This window comes from Myotis brandtii, unplaced genomic scaffold (assembly GCF_000412655.1).
Source record: "Myotis brandtii unplaced genomic scaffold, ASM41265v1 scaffold394, whole genome shotgun sequence".
NCBI lineage: Eukaryota > Metazoa > Chordata > Mammalia > Chiroptera > Vespertilionidae > Myotis > Myotis brandtii.
The window spans coordinates 1028744-1045062 of record NW_005365111.1 but is presented as its reverse complement, the minus strand read 5'-3'; the positions used below and the strand labels follow the sequence as shown (position 1 = coordinate 1045062).

General features: G+C 37.1%; 1 pseudogene; it reads right to left on the bottom strand.

Annotated features, from left to right (window-relative positions):
* Positions 1-1047: 1047 nt before the first annotated feature.
* LOC106727238 lies at positions 1048-2742 on the bottom strand (annotated as a pseudogene).
* Positions 2743-16319: the final 13577 nt, after the last annotated feature.

Genomic DNA, 16319 nt, shown 5'->3' with positions numbered 1-16319 from the left:
TAAGCAGAATCCTCTGATCTCATATTTGTTTTAAGGGACAAGTTTCTGAAACATCCCCAAACATCACAGTACTTTAAATTCGTTTGTACTATGGCCGATCACATAGCATGCAGCACAATACTGAGACATTGTCAAAAATCCCCTCTGAGAAGGAGAACTTTCCCACCAAATGCAACATTCAAATTTATAATTTCTCTTAGTCATCTATCTATGGCATTTATAGCATGACTGGATACCATGGTGCATTCATCAATAATAAGAAGTTGGTCCTTTTTAATGGTTTTAGCAACTTCACTCTTTATATTGAGTCTAGAAATTGAAGCTCCTTTTAATGGAATTGGTAATTTATATTGGGAATGAAAGGTTCTTCCACTGAGAAGTAAATTTGCAGCAATTCCTGTGATGCTGTGGGTAAAAAGTACCACCACGACCTCTAATATAATGTATTAAAACTTTATAAAGATATGTTTTTCCACTACCACCTGGACCATCCAAGAAAAAGCATTTGGGATGTATAGTTTGATCTTCTATGACTGAAGTTATAGTCTGAAAGGTTGCCAACTGTTCATCATTTAGAGAATTTATCAAAACCTCTGCCTGTTGTTGCTCGTATGATTCATCACATGTATTTGTATTCATTAATAAAGGATAGTCCGGAAGTTTGAAATGTGAACATTTCATTCCATGCAATGTGAATACTTCTTGAATTTCGTTAAGGGCATGCATTTCACAGTTCACTCAGGCACCTTCTCTTCGGTGTAATTTCCAACAAAAATCTTTAATAAAATGAGATTTATTCTCACCGATAATTTGTCTGCATCAGAAGGACATCCAAACATGAATATATATGCAAAAAGTTGCCGTAGTTGCTTGGGCATATTAAGGATGATTGCATCATCAATCGTATCTTTCCAGATTCTATACAAAAGTAAAATACATGCATATGGGCTGATTTTTACATTGTACCATCTGAATTAACAGTCACACTTTAATAAGGCTGTTACTTTTTAACCAACTGTATGTACTTAATAAAAAATCATAAGGCTACTATTCCAACTCTACAGGGTATTCTCCAGTGAGGCAAGCTGTACAACTACCATTATTTTCAAAACATTTCAGACTATTTTCATTTTCTTGAATCATGATCTTTTGCTTTTTCATTTTATGATTTTTAAATGTTTTCCATATCATACAGATGAAATCAATACTTCTACTGACAGATATATGGCGCTGTTTGATCCTAGATATTCTGCAAGATGATCAAATTTATTAGCAATAAGCTCTTCTTCTGTGGGAATGTTAATTCTCATGAAGAATGGAAATATTAGTGGTGATAAAGCTACTCAAATGTGATCTTTGAAAAATTTGATTGTGGATGGAATGGTATTGTCTCTTACAAGTGAATCATCTCTATAGGACCAATTTATTTCACCTTTAAAGTTGTCTGACAATACTATACAATTTTATTTCTGAACACCAAATTTTCTTTATTTCATATTGGCTAGATGAAAGCTTTTCTGAGATACCAGCTTTTACACAGCACCTTCACATGTATAAGTCCACATTTGCCTGATTAACCAAGAACAGAAGGCATAGCAAATTCAGGAACAGTGCTCAACAAATGCTGTTTACAGGTGCTTAAATTGCCAGGTGCTGACAGCAATGATATCTTACTATTTGTTTCTCAAACATGTCATTTGATTTTGTAAAATAATCACGTTCAAAGATAAAAAGAACCAATGGGTTTCCTTGAGCCTTTAATCAATATCAAGAGTTTAGATATAACGTCTGAGTATTTTCATAATTTCTGTAGGCTAGACTTTATGACAACACATTGTACCAATAGATAAAAAGCTACAAGATTCTGAAATCATTATCCACCCTTCTCTTTTTGTAGGTTCTGTTTTTGTAAGTTTTTAATTTTCCTTTTGCACTTATGTTAGTTACAAGAATAAAATAACTAATATACAATTAGCATCTTTGTGAGTGATAAATAGGGACTATACCATGGATGATCTCTGCACTAAGGTTTTAGTCCTTGCCACTCATTCTGTGCTTTTACCTCATTCTTGAGGAGGTGTATGTATATACCAGTAACTGGGTAAACAGGATCAATACCATGATACAAATTTTTTTTTCTTATTGTGTAAACATGTACCAATCACCAGATATGCCACAACTATTTTCCTATGAAGTGTTTGATAATTCTCCATTTCAGTTTCCTATAGAAGTGTATTATACATGCCCAATTTCAATATTTGAACTATATGATTTCTTTTAAATTATCTTGAGTAAAGACATGATTTACAAGACCCATTGCCTTGTATGTTTTGAATGTTGGCACCAAAATCCCATCACTCGTCATAATATCAACACTCTCTTTCTGCTGCCCAATGAGTCCAATGGTGATTTTATGTGGCGCATCTAACTTCATGGGATGTTAAGCCCAGACTATATTTAACTTTGTATGAAGATGGAAACTTATTATTTGACTTTGCATGAAGAAGCGAATGGAGAAAGATATCATGTGTGGAAAAAAAGGCATGCTGGAGTGGCCAATTTTAGGGATATTATGGGAGTCAAGCCTGCCATAGCAGGGACTAGCCATTTTCATATTGTCCTTGTAATCCTATATAACAAAAAGTAAATATGCAAATTATCCCTTTCTTTGGAAAGTACTACACAATATCTTTCCATCTGAATACTATATATTTATCAAGGTTCAGCTCAAGTACCTGCCATATCCTCCACATGAAACCATTCATTCACCTACTCATTCAGTCAACAAAGATTTAATTTTTGTTATTGAATTATCTATTATAAATTTAAACAGCTGACAGCAATCTATAACTCTAAATCATTTTAGCAATTTGTTTATACCCTATTTATGGCATTTAGCATATTTGGACTATGATTTTTATGACAAATAAGTTATTTTTCTTAAAGACAGTGAAGGCAGAAACCATGCTTACTTATCTTTATACTAGTGACCCAGTGCACAAAATTCATGCATGGGGAGTGTCCCTCAGCCTGGCCTGCACCCTCTCCAATCTGGGACCCCTAGGGGGATGTCTGACTGTTGGTTTAGGCCCGATCCCTAGAGGCAGTCGGACATCCCTCTGACAATCCGGGATCGTTGGCTCCTAACTGCTCGCCTGCCTGATTTCCCCTAACCACTTCTGCCTGCCAGCCTGACTGCCCCCCTAACCGCTTCCCTGCCGGCCTGATTGCCCCCAACTGCCTTCCCCTGCCACGACTCGCTCCTCCACTGTGCCCTGTCTCTACTGTGCACGTGGCCATCTTGGGGCAGCCATCTTGTGGTGGCCATCTTGTCACGACGTCATGTGCAAGGACCACCTAGGCTTTTATTAGTATAGATACTTCATAATGACCTGAATATATTTGGCACCTATTCTTTATTTCTTTTATTTCTTTATTGTTTAAAGTATTACATATGTCTCCCTTTTCCTCCCATTGACCTCTTCATGTTTGTTATATAAGGCTTTTATTATTGTGAGGTGTGATCCCTCTATTCCCACTTTGCTGAGAATTTTTATCTGAAATGGGTGTTGGTTTTTTTCAAATGCTTTTTCTGCATTGATTGAGATGATTATGTGATTTTTGTCTTTCAATTTGTTTGTGTGATGTATAACGTTTATTGATTTGTGGATATTGTACCAGCCTTGCATCCCCAGAATAAATCCCACTTGGTCATGTTATATGATCTTTCTAATGTAATGCTGGATCCAATATGCTAGAATTTTGTTGAGGATTTTGGCATCTAAGTTCATAAGGGATATTGGCCTGTAATTCTCTTTCTTTATATTGTCTTTATCTGGTTTTGTGATTGGGGTAATGTTGGCTTAATGGAATGAGCTTGGAAGTGTTCCTTCCTCTTGAATTTTTTAGAATAGTCTGAGGAAGATAGGTTTTAGTTCTTCTTTGAATGTTTGATAAATCTCCCCTGTGAAGCCATCGGTCCAGGGCTTTTGTTTCTGGAAATTTTTTGATTACTGGTTCATTTTAATTTGTAGTTATTGGCCTATTCAGGTATTTTGACTCTTCATTATTGAGTTGTGGAAGCTTGTATTTTTCTAAGTATTGTCCATTTCATCTAACTTGTCTAGTTTGTTGGAGTAGAGTTGTTCTTGGTATTTTTTTTTTTTACAATCCTTTGTAAGTCTAGATCACCTCTTTCATTTCTTATTTCATTTCTGATTTTGTTTATTTGGGTACTCTTTTTTTTTGTTTCTTGGGGAGCCTGGCTAGAGGTTTATCAATCTTGTTTATTCTTTCAAAGAACCAGCTCCTGGTTTTATTGATCTTTTGTATTTTTTGTTTGGATTGTTTTTGTTTTGTTTGGGATTTTTTGTTTTTGTTGTTGTTTGTTTGTTTGTTTTTGGTCTTTGTCATTTATTTCCTCTCTGATCTTTACTATTTCCTCCCTTCTGTTTACTCTGGGATTTTCTTTTTCTCTCTTTCTAATTCTTTAAGTTGTAGTGTTAGATAATTTATTACCATTTTTTCTTGGGTTTTTGTTTGTTTGTTTGTTTTTTTGAGGTAGGCCTGTAGAGCTACGTACTTTCCTCTCAGGACTGCTTTCACTGTGGCCCATAGATTTTGGGTTGTGTTTTCATTGTCATTTATTTCCAGGATGCTTTTTTGGTCTTCTTTTATCTCTTTGGTAACCCAATCATTGTTTAATAACATGCTATTTAGCCTCCAAGTGCTTGATTTTTTCATTGTTTTTATTGTAGTTGATTTCTAATTTTATGCCATTGTGATCTGAGAAGATGCTTGACATGATTTTTATCTTCTTGAATTTGAAGAGACTTTGCCTGTGTCCCAATATGTGGTCTATCTTTGAAAATGACCCGTGTGCACTTCAGAAAAATGTATATTCTGTGCCTTTGGGGTGGAATGTTCTGAAGATGTCAATTAATTCCATCTGATCTAGTGAGTTATTTAGGATTGCTGTTTCTTTGTTTAAAGGGTTTCTCTAGTGGTGCCAATGGGGTATTAAAGTCCCCTACCATGATTGTATTACTTTCTATCTCTCCCTTGTTATTTCCCAGAAGTTTTTCTTATTTGGGTGCTCCTGTATTGAGTGCATATGTTTACCAGTGTTATATCCTCTTGTTTTATCAATCCCTTTAGTATTATGAGGTGGACCTCCTTATCTCTTCTTACAGCCTTCACTTTGACGTCTATTTTGTCAGCTACAAGTATTGCTATCCCAGCCTTTTTTTCATTTCCATTTGCTTGAAAGATATTTTTTCCATCCCTTCACTTTCAGTCTGTGTGAGTCCTTTGTTTTGATATGGGTCTCTTTTAGACAGCAAATATATGGGTCATGTTTTGTTATCCATTCAGCTACCCTGTCTTTTGATTGTAGCATTTAATCCATTTATGTTTAAGGTTATTATTGATAGGTACTTGTTTGTTGCCATATTTATTCTTTATGCCTCTGTTCCTTATTCTCTTTCTATTTCTTTTTCCCCCAATATTCCCTTTAGCATTTATTGCATTGGTGGCTTTATATTGTCTTTATCTGGTTTTGGGATTGGGGTAATGTTGGCTTAATGGAATGAGCTTGGAAGTGTTCCTTCCTCAACAAACTATAAATTTGTATTGAAAGTGTTATTTGATAGTCTAATCAGTTGATAGTCTAATGGGAGATCCCTTGTAGGTAACTTTCTGTCTCTCTCTGGGAGCCTTTAAGATTCTTACTTTGTCCTTGATGTTTGCCCATTTAATTGTGATGTGTTCTAGTGTCATTCTTTTTTGGTTCCTCTTGTTTGGGACTCTGTGCTTCTTGGCCTTGTGTGAGTTTTTTCTCCCAATATCAGGGAAGTTTTTTTTCATTATTTCTTCAAACAAATTTTCTATTCCTTGCTCAGCTTCCTCTTCTTCTGGCATCTCTATTATGTGGATGTTCTTTCGTTTTGTGTTGTCCCAAAGCTCCCTTAGGCTCTCCTCCTTTTTAAGTTAGTTTTCTCCCAGTTTCTGCCCCACTTGTGTCTATTTTTTTTTGTTTTACCTTTTCTTCTAACTCGCTGATGTGGTCCTCAGCTTTTTCTAGTCTACTCTTGCATCTTTCCATTGTGTTCTTTATTACACCTATGTCATTCTTCATTTCCTCTTGAATCTTCTTCATTTCCTCTTGATTTTTACACATATTGAATTTGTCTTCCATCCTTTTCAGCTTCTTTATAACCATTGCTTTGAAGTCTTTCTCTGACAAATTGCTTGCCTCCATTTTGTTTATTTCCTTTTTTGGCAATTCCTCCTTTTCTTTCATATGGGAGTTGTTTCTTTGCCTCCCCGTTTTTACTGTTTCTTTGTGACTGTTTCTATGTATTTGATCAAACTTCTATGTCACCCAGATTTTTTAAAATTTGTTTTATATATCAGATGTTTTGTAGAACCCAGTGGTGCCATCTCTCAGGTCTTCTGGGCTGGGTATTCTAGTGATGCCCCCTACTTAGGATATTTGAGTTCTCTTGGTGAAGTTGGGTCTTGAGTGTTATTGTCCTGTTTGTGGATGGAGTCTCCTCTCAGGGTGTATGGTTATGTGGCTTGCTCTCTACCACGTTGACCAAACAGCACAAAATATAACTCATTCTCCAGATGGCCTCTGCCTTTTCTGGTTGCAGATTGTCTCACCAGCTGTGTCTAATTCGTGAATTCCAGGTGGATATTATTCGATTTAGTTGTTCCTTCTCTCTGCTCCCTAACAAGGAGCAGGACACGTCTGCTTATGTGGCAGCCATTTTTTTTTGTTATTTTTCTTGGCACATAAATTTAGATGTTCCCTGTTACCCTTGAGAAACTCCAGAGCTTCCCAATTTTCCTTGTTCCAAATTTATTATTTTCAGAATATACCAAGAGAGTCACTGTATCAAACACAACCAGAATCTTTAGTGAATACTTTTCTTATGACTCCACATTTAGTAGAATGAACATTTTGTAAGTTTTTTGCACTTCATACAAATAACACTTTCAATACAAATTTTTAGTTTGTTGAGCAGATGTAACTAGACCACATCAAGTAATTAATCAATATTTCAAATAAGCTAAAAGTACCACTGCATTAAATGGACAGTAAGATTTCAAGGGTGGAACAATTTTTAAAAGATGTGTCTTTCCCTAAACATTAAGTCTCTATTCTGATAAAGGGAGCATTATAGGTGCCTTTCCTATGTAATTTGGTCAATTAAAATGCAGTAGTTAGCAGTTTGACCTTAGGAAAGCCTTTGCTGAAACCAAACTACAGTTTCTATTGGCAAAAGGAACTAGTAATGACTGTGGATGAACCCAGAAACCCCTTATTTATTATCCTTGTGAGAAGAGGCCCAAGTAAATTTAAGAAGAACAAGTTGGCCCAAATAAAATTACTTTAAGAACTGGAAGAATATAGGCTAAATAAAGTGGGTTTAATTATGATGTTTTGATTGAGAACTGTGGAGATGGTTGAAAATAAGGTGGTAGTGGTGGGGGGACTTCCTTTTACCATTTGCCTGAAGTTTAATGAGAAAGAACTTGAGAAAAAGTTAGAGGGTTTGGGCTTAGTACCAGCTAAAATTTTATTGTCTGTAAAATCTTTTTAGACTAAAGCATAGTACCCAGGGAGTTGTGACAGCCTCACTTAGGGCATTTCAACATGTATTGTGCAATACTTTTGAAGGCTAATTATACAAAGCAATCTCATACTGGCAAGAAGCTCTAAATGTTTCATATATCTCCATTTGGTGTTTTACTCTATGATCACTTCCATGTTTTTATGTTGTTTTTCTATAACACATATTTGAAAGGCCAGGTAGGAAAACAGGAGATTTTGGATTGGTAAACCTTGGGTCTTCAGTAAATGAAATGCGGTAAAATAAAGATAGAAAAAAATGTGTCATTAATTTTTTGTGTCAGATAAAGAAAACTGGCATGGGCTTTGTTAATAGAAAGCCAATTAGTTTTTGTAATTAAAACAATGACAGAATAGAGTGTGCAAGGAAAGAAAAATAATTATCTATTTAATAGGACTGTTGTTACTCATTGGAATGTGTTCCTTAAAGAGTAATCTGTTTTGGTTCTTACTGTTTCTAAAGTGGCTCCACAGAAGGATATTTGGATCCCAGAAGTTAAGAGAGGGGTTAGGCAAAATAGTTAAATAACCAGTTTGTCTTCAGCAGCACCCTGTCCACACCTTTTCTCATTCAAAGAGTGCTAAGTAGGACTTCAGAAATTATCCTATATAATAAAAGCATAATATGCAAATCCACCAAACTGTGGAATGACCAGTTGGTGGGGGGCGGGGCCAGTGAGCAGGGGGGGGGGAGGCTGCAGCAACAAGTGGCTGAGGAGGGACAATAGGGAAGGGGAAGGGGCCGTGCCCACTGGTGCTGTCCCCTGATTGGCCACTTGGTCACTTCCCACAGAGGGAGGCCAGCGGTGGTGGCAGCAGCAGGGTAATGGGGGTGGCACCTTCCCCTGATCAACCAGCCTGGTCACCTCCCACAGAGGGAGGCCAGACTATGGCTTAGGTCTGCTCCCCAAAAGCTCCCATACTGTGAGAGGGTGCAGGCTGGGCTGAGGGACACCCCCCGAGTGCATGAATTTTCATGCACCAGGCCTTTAGTTAATTCATAATCCCTAAACCCTTTAGATGGAGGGAGTAATTTGAAGCTAGGGAGGAAAAGGATTTATCCAAGGTCATAGGATATATATTTTAGCAAATACACTAGAACTGTGTGTTTCAACGCATAGGCCAGTGCTTTTTTTCACCACATCATGGTGTTTATGGTGTTCCATATTTACTTTTAGAGTCTCTCCGATCCTCAGGCTTCCCTTCCAAGTGAAATCCAACAACAAACTCAGACCTTTCTCTTATCCATTCTTTTATTTTACCTGCACATCCTTAGTCTTTCTCCATCATTTCCAGAGCTCTTGACTATGCTAGGAAATAGATAATTAAACCACATTAATTTGTTTATAGTAATTTGTATGTTACCTCTCAAGGGTAGACCTACTTTAATAGCATCTGTAACATAAAAGGAAACTGTCATGGCAGAAATTTCAATAAACAAATCAGGCTTCTGAGATAAGCATGATCTTTTTAGGTTTCTCTAGCATACCATCTATATGAGTACTTGCTTGCCTGAAGTAATGAGTTGCCCTTTGTTAAGATATACTTGTGGAGAATGGGAAGAAATTAAACAAAGAACTTATTTACATGCTAGTGACCCAGTGCACAAAATTTGTGCACATTAAAAGGGAATTAATTAGAGGAAATATTTTAATATTGCTATTTGTTCTTTGTCTATAATAGAAGTGTCAGAGATGAAAGAAAATTAGTAAAATGTATATGAAAATCTCCCTCCTGTCAGAGTCTGGGTGCACCGTGGGACCCAGAGTCAAGTCCCCACTGACTTGCGCGTGAGACCCAGACCAGGACAGCCCCATCCCTGTCAATCCCCGCAGGGTGAGGGGCACAGCCTCAGGTCCCCTGTCAAGACCCACCAGCTGGGGGGCGCAGCCTCAGGTCCCCCATCAAGTCCTGCTGGGTGGGGGGTGCATTCTCAGGTCCCTGTCAAGCCCCGCCAGGTAGGCAGCATAGCCTCAGGTTTCCCGTCAAGCCCTGCCAGGTGGAGGCACAGCCTTAGGTCCCCTGTCAAGCCCTGCCAGGCAGGGATTGTGGCCTCAGGTCCTCCGGTGTGGCCTCAGGTTCCCCAGCCCCAACACCGGGGTGGGGGGTGCATCCTCTAGTCCCCTGGCCCTGGGGCGAGGGCGTGAGAGCATGATGACCATTTTTATATTAACTCTTTATTATATAGAACTAGAGGCCCAGTGCATAGATTCATGCAGGGGGGGCGTCCCTCAGCCTGGCCTGTACCTTCTTGCAATCTGAGACCCCTCGGGGGCTGTCCGACTGCCGGTTTAGGTCTGATCCCCGCAGGCCAGGTGGTGATTGGGCCTAAACTGGCAGTTGGACAGCCCCCAAGGGATGTAGCAGTGCGCCAAACTGCAGGCAGCCAGGGAAAAGCCCAAGCCGGGGAAGAGGCACTGTGCCATTCATGCTTATCCCAGCCCGCTGTGCCTGCCACTGCCACTCAGTAGCGCTATCACGGAGTTGAGAGAGGCTCCTAATGCTGCAGCTGTGCTCACCAGCCATGAACCTGGCTTCTGGCTGAGTGACACTCCCCCTGTAGGAGCGCACTGACCATCTGGGGGCAGTTCTTGTGTTGAACGTCTGCCCCCTGGTGGTCAGTGCTCATCATAGTGACTGGCCGACCAGTTGTTCCAGTCATTCTGGTCATTTGATCATAATGGTCACTTAGGCATAGATAGATAGATAGATAGATAGATAGATAGATAGATAGATAGAGATATGCATAGCCCCTAGACAAACAATAGTGTGCAGTAGGCCTGGGGAAGAGGCAGGAACAGTATGGAGGGGGTCAGTGGGGAGAAAAAATGGAACAACTGTAATAATTTCAACAATAAAGGTTTAAAAAGAAAATAAGGATACACTGTTTTCTCTTATTTCAAGTTATTAAAATGGCCTGCTATCAACTGTACCGGCTGTTATTTTGTATTCAAGTTTACTGTGGTCTCATAGTTAGGGCCTGAGTCCTTAACAAGAATTTGCCTCTTTAAAGAAAATTTTAGTTACTTACTAGCATATTGGATATGGATAAGACATTAATCAGACCTATTATAGATTTCTGAAAAAGAGAACCCTATCCAAAGGACAGTTTGCAGTTATATTTTAGTTTTTATTTCTGCTTTTAATCATAAATTGGCCATGTTTCACTGGAGAGCTGTTTAAATCACCCAGAAAAGGTTTCCAGCCTTTATACCAAAAGGGCTGTCTTTTGGGTACTTTTTCCTATGGCAAATATTTTTGAGAAGCAGATTTCTTGGCTTCCTTTGCAATAAATGTCTTTGATCCATTATATGAAGCTGTTCTTTCTTTCTTCAAAACTACCTTATAAACATTTAAAAATATAGCAGTCTTGTAATTTCCACCTAACATATTAGAATTGTTTAACTTTTTAGCTGCCAAGTCAGCCTGACAAAAACTGTGACATACACATATATGTCTGAAAGTGACTGCTATCTCTTTTTCTTCACTCTTAAAAAAATGCAGCTGAGGAGATTCTCCCACCCATCCCTAACTGAGAATATATTGTGGTTAATGGCAAAAGAAGATTTTTTAAAAAAATGTCTCTGTCCTAGAATGTGTCTCTCTCTGGTCAACCAGTATACATAAGATTTTGAAAGATCTTTTTCTTCTTGGTGTCCTGTACTTTGAAGAATAAAAGTCAATAAACCAAAGGTTCTGGTATGAAAAGAGATGCCAAGGTCACAAACATTTACCTGAAAGAAGTAACAGGATATAAGAGTCAAAAGTGAAATGAAAGTTGCTGTGAATAGTTTTAGTGGTCTGAGTTCATTTAAAGTCTGAGCCAGAATATTCCAGAGGGATTGCAAAAGCACATGTTTTTTTTCCATCTCAAACCTAAAGAAAAACAAATAACATGCAGTTCAGCTTAATCGAACATAGTTTGCGCAATCATTTCTTTTTACACAGTGAGAGTGAGGTTACAAAATGAATACAAGTTTAAAATTAGCAAATATATAGCTAGCTGGCTAAGTCATTTGCATATACAATGTATTTGAATTGAAATATATTTGACATATAACATTATATTAGTTTCAGGGGTAATACATGATTCAATATTTGCATACATTGCAAAAATGATCACCCATTTTGACCCCTTTCACCGATTTTGTCAACCTTTCAACCCCCACCCCCACTCCTCTGGCAACCACCAATTTGTTCTCTGTATCTATGAGTTTGATTTTTTTTTTTAATTCCACATTTGGTATTTATCTTTCTCTGTCTGACTTAACATTATGACTTAACATAATGCCCTCGAGATCCATTAATGTTGTTGCAAGTAACAATATTTAATTCTCTTTTATAGCCAAATTGTATTCTATTGTGCATATATACTACAGCTTCTTTATCCATTTATCCATTATTGGACACTTAGGATGTTGAAATATCTTGGCTACCTTAAACAATGCTGCAATGAACATGGAGTGCATATATCTTTTTGAATTAATGTTCTCAGTTTCTTGGAATAAATACCCAGCAGTGGAATAGTTGGATTACATGGTAGTTCTATTTTTAATTTTTTGAAGAACTTCTATAACTGTTTTCCATAGTGGCTACATCAATTTACATTCCCACCATCAATGTTCTAGGTTTTCCTTTTTCTTATATCCTTGCCAACACTTTTTTTGTCTTTATGACAATAGTCTTTCTAACAGCTATGAGTTGATATCTCATTGAGGTTTTGATTTGAATTTATCTGATGATTAGTGATGTTGAGCATCTTTCCATGAGCCTGTTGGCCATCTGAAAATGTCTTTTCAGATATGCTAATTTTTAAATTTAAAAAATTGAGATTTTTTTTGCTATTGAGTTGTCTGAGTTCTTTACACATTTTTGAATAAAAGTGTAAATGTAGTCTTGATTTCTCTCCTGAGGGAATATTCAATTAGATCTTTGAAGGGCTTTTTCAGCAAGAAAAATTTAGTTCCAAGGTAAACTAAAGACCTTTTTCATTTTATACAAAACTAGATTATTGTGGTTTTGTTTGGACTTATAAAACTTCAAATATTGCAACTTTTATGCATATTTATGATATTGTTGCAATTAACCCAGTTATTAATTAATTGTAAAGGTGCAAAAGAAAGGCTGAATATTACAGGCATGCCCAGTAAGGTCTGGGTGATGTAAAGAGGGTTCCTGCCTTTTAGTCATACCTAGGAACAGGGCATTGTCTAGAATAGGGGTGGCCACTGCAAGGGGGCAAAATCTGAGCTACATAAACTCCTGAACAAAGGGAGTTCTTTCTTTTGGCTCTCTCGCACTCCTGGGTCTCTTATTGCAGGGAGTATGTTCTCCTGCATTCACCACATGGCTCACAACCATGTGGACCACACACACAATGGACTAAAATTAGCCTGATGCTGTGCTGGACCCAGCTCCACTCTGGAATGGTAACTCTGGACACTGGCTTTTCTTTTAGCTTTGCTGAACGCCCAGCTGCACCTTTTCCAGGACTGATTTTAGGGAAATTGGATTTTACAAACTAAGGAATTTAATTTCACATGAGTAAACCTTTTCACCACATCTCATTCTCCCATGTGAGTCTTAGAAAATTATTTTTTTCAAGATAGCATAAGAATTTCATTATCACTAGCATAAGAGAAATAACCCCCATGCAATTCTCTGATAACACTTAAAGTCATATTTCTGCTCCTTTAATTACAGATTCTTAAAAATGCCTAGACAATCTATGTATGACAGCTACATTACTCTTATAGAATTTTCCATGATAATTTTCTCCACCAATAAAACTGATGTATTGGTACCAAAATTGGTTATTTGTATTCCAAAGATGGAGAAGAATTATAGTCAAAGCTATGTTAGCCTGTCTGTTTCTTTAATAATACTTTTATACAGCTCTTGAACATTTGTTCTATGAACAATTGAAATTGGCCTTTTAAGTCTCTCTCATTGGATTTTATTTTATAATTTGATAATGGTCACACTGCAATATTTAGAACTAATAAGAAGTCTTCAATGGGTATTGAATAGCTAGACAGACATTTAAAGTTTTATGACTTTGAGCATAAAAAAAGAGCAGGACTGTGCTGAGAAAAATGATAGAGTATCAATTTCTGTGGAGATTTTAATTTGATAAATGATGTTCAGTAGCACAGGTAATCTAGTAGCTATTTGACTAACCCCAGTAAGTTCCTGTTTTCTAACAGTAAGGAGCAGGGGAACAATATGGTGGACTGTAATTATGTTATAGATTTTGTGAGCATAAACTTTTGTCTCAATAAATGTAAAGCACATTTATTAAAGGTTGTTGTGCCACCGTACACCACAATTGTAGCAAACTTAAAATAATTAAAAGGATTTTTCTTCAAAAATATTTATTTTAAGTAAACAATTTAATAATGAAGAAATAGAGTCATGGGTATGTGTAGGAGATGCTTTCTTATAACTAGAGGAAGGTTGAACAAGTCACTCCTACTCTTTTTACTAGCCCGGGGACAATTATTAATAATGCAAATATGTCTGAATCTGCCACAGCTTTGTGGGTAAAAATAAAAGGGTTTTTTGTTTTTGTTTTGGAATTTCTGGTAACATAGTCCAGAAGGCTGGAGGAGGATTTTATGGGTTGAGAATTGATAGGTCTTAAGTTCTCTGCATTTTATGGTGAACAAACACCACCCCCAACACTGCACTTCCCTACTGCTATAAAATTAGGACCTGCAAATGGTAAATAGCTTTATGAACAAGGAGATGTGTTTTCAAAATGATAAGGGAAGTAGCTGCCCTCTAGAGGAGGACTGAAAACGTGATTAGCCAGGATTTGTTTACTGCAGGCCACACTTTTGGACCTTCAGAAAATTGATAGGTTCCAAATGTTCTTTGTGTTTCCTACAATAAACGGTCTCTGAAGCAAAGCCAAACCTACATCTACACACAAAAGAACATTATTAAAGATATACTTTGCCTCGTGCCTGAGCCCCTCCCCCATCCACCCTGAATTGATTAAGATTAGTTGAAAAAAAAAACCTTAAAAACAACGGGAAAACTGAAATAAAGATCACTCATGGTGAAAACAGTCATTTGAGTTTCATTTTTGCCATACTTGTTGGAACATCAATAGCTGTCCAAATAAAAGGGTTCAAAGATTTGGTCACAGAGGCAGTAGTTACCCAAACTTGTATGTGAAACACTGAGGAATGGCCTTGTTGGATAAATCAAATTGTTCTTTATTGTGACCTCCATTCCCTTCTCTCTTATTCTCTTTGGCTAGCCACCACATCCTGTCATCTCCCTTCCTTCCTTCTTATTCTGAATACTATTTCAAGAACACTTGCACAAACATTTTCCATTCTTTGACCCCTTCACCTTCTATCTCATAAATTGGACAATCCCTACTCAGTCCTGGCTCAGTTCAGTGGCCCCCTCTGCCTGTTATAGTTCCCAGGGTGTTGAAGAGCCATCTGGGGAAAATTGTATATCCATGCACATTGGCTCCACTGCAAATGTGTGCGTTTCAACTTCAGCTGGACCCTCAACTCTCGTCCTTAATATTTTTCTCATCTTAGTTGTCTCCTACTTTCATTTCCCACTGCAGCTGTTTCAAAACTTAATGTCTCTTCTCAAGTCACTTTGAGCAGATGAGCTACTTTTCTATTTCACTAAAAATGCCACCAGGTAACAATTCCCTCCTTTTTTCTCATCCAATGTCTCTGTGGTCATTCATCCTTTTTCTTCTCCTCTCCTGTATCACTGAACTCCATTTTATCTCTTCTTATCTTTTCTCACAGTTTGCAAATGTTTTCCAGTCTGACTGACAGACACCAAACTTTGTATTTTTCCTCTTTACTCCTTAAGCTATATCTGCTTCATTATTTTATAACCACAGGTCTTTTCTTTAGGTTTTAAAGTTTTAAAACCACTTTATTGAGGTATTATTGACATAAAGTTTTATATATGTAATGTATACAAGTTGATGAGTTTAGAGATAAGCATATACTTGTGAAACGATCACCATAATCTGTCATAAACATATCATTACATCCAAAAGTTTTCTCCTGCTTTTTATTATAATCATTATTATTTTGTATAAGAAAATTTAACAAAATATTTACTTTCATAGCAAATTTTTAAATATACAATAAAATATTGTTAACTAGAGCTCTAAATGCTCTACAGTATATCTCTAGGACTTACTCATCTTGTATAACCAAAACTTTCTACCCTTTGACTAATATTCTCTGTTCCCTCCTTCCCAGTCCCTGACAATCATCATCTACTCTCTGTTTCTGAGGTTCATTATTTTCTATTTTTCATATAAGTAGAATTATGCAGTATTTGTCCTTCTGTGATTGGCTTATTTCACTTAACATAATGTCCTCCAGGTTCATCCATATTGTTGTAAGTGGCAGAATTTCCTTCTTTAAAGCAGCTGTTCTCAACCTGTGGGTCACGACCATCAGAAAACATATAGCATATCAGATATTTACATTACGATTCATAACAGTAGCAAAATTACAGTTATAAAGTAACAACGAAAATAATTTTATGGTTGGGGGATGAATAATATTACATTGTGTTTATATACAACACTTTAAAAATCTGTTCATCCATTAATGGACATTTAGGTTGCTTCCCTGTCTTGGCTATTGTGAATAATGCTATAATGAACATGGGCTTGCAGATA